This window comes from Triticum aestivum, chromosome 4D, assembly GCF_018294505.1.
Source record: "Triticum aestivum cultivar Chinese Spring chromosome 4D, IWGSC CS RefSeq v2.1, whole genome shotgun sequence".
In the NCBI taxonomy this organism is placed as follows: Eukaryota; Viridiplantae; Streptophyta; class Magnoliopsida; order Poales; family Poaceae; genus Triticum; species Triticum aestivum.
Window position 1 is genome coordinate 307,476,471 of NC_057805.1, and position 1,106 is coordinate 307,477,576.

Sequence of the window (1,106 nt, forward strand, 5' to 3'; positions counted from 1 at the left end):
CAAATTTGCCTGCAAGCCAAGCCGGACCGAGCACAATATCCGGGGCTGCTCCATCCATTGCCAGTCGCCAAGCGTTGTTGGGACTTGGTCTCCATGGATTTCATTGGTGGATTGCCTCCCTCTCGACAATACAACAGCATATTGGTGGTAGTGGATACCTTCTCCAAGTTTGCTCACTTCCTTCCGGTCAAGCACCCCTATACGGCGCAGACAATTGCTCAGCTCTACATCGACCAGGTGTACAGACTACACGGCATGCCAGAAGCCATTATCTCTGACAGAGATGCCATCTTCACCAGCAAAGTGTGGCAGGAGATCTACAAACTACAAGGGGTGGAACTGAAAATGAGTTCATCTCATCATCCTCAGACAGACGGACAGACCGAAAGGGTCAACCAGTGTCTCGAAACCTACTTGCGTTGCTTTGTCCACAGCTCTCCCAACAACTGGAGCAGATGGTTGGCATTGGCTGAGTTCTGGTACAACTCAACGTATCACTCCACGCTCACAAGACACCGTTCGAAGTGGTTTATGGCCAAGAGCCGCGGCACCTTGGGCTGGTCCCTGAGCAAGCAACACCAATTCCCGAGCTTAATGAATGGTTGGAAGAACGACAACAAATGCAAGATATCTTGAGGCAACACTTGCTGCGAGCCAAGCAAATCATGAAGCAGCAAGCAGATAAGAAACGAACTCACAGAGAGTTCCAGGTTGGCGACCAGGTATTTCTCAAGCTGCAGCCATACATTCAGACATCCGTAGCACGCCGGGCCAACCACAAACTGAGTTTCAAGTTCTTCGAGCCCTATACAGTGACCCGCCGGGTGAATGAGGTTACATACGAGCTGCAGCTGCCTGAGGGATCATCGATTTTCCCAGTCTTTCACGTCTCACAACTGCGCAAGGCGCTGACCCCAGGTGCGAGCGCCTCATCTTCCCTTCCATCACTTACTGATATGGTTAATGTTCCAGTGGAGATTTTGGACACAAGATGGCGTCGCGGCTCGAACAAAATGCGAGAGCAAGGGCTCGTCCGCTGGCAAGACTCCAAGGCTACACCGGACACCTGGGAAGACATGGAGGATCTTCGGCGGCGATTCCCTCCT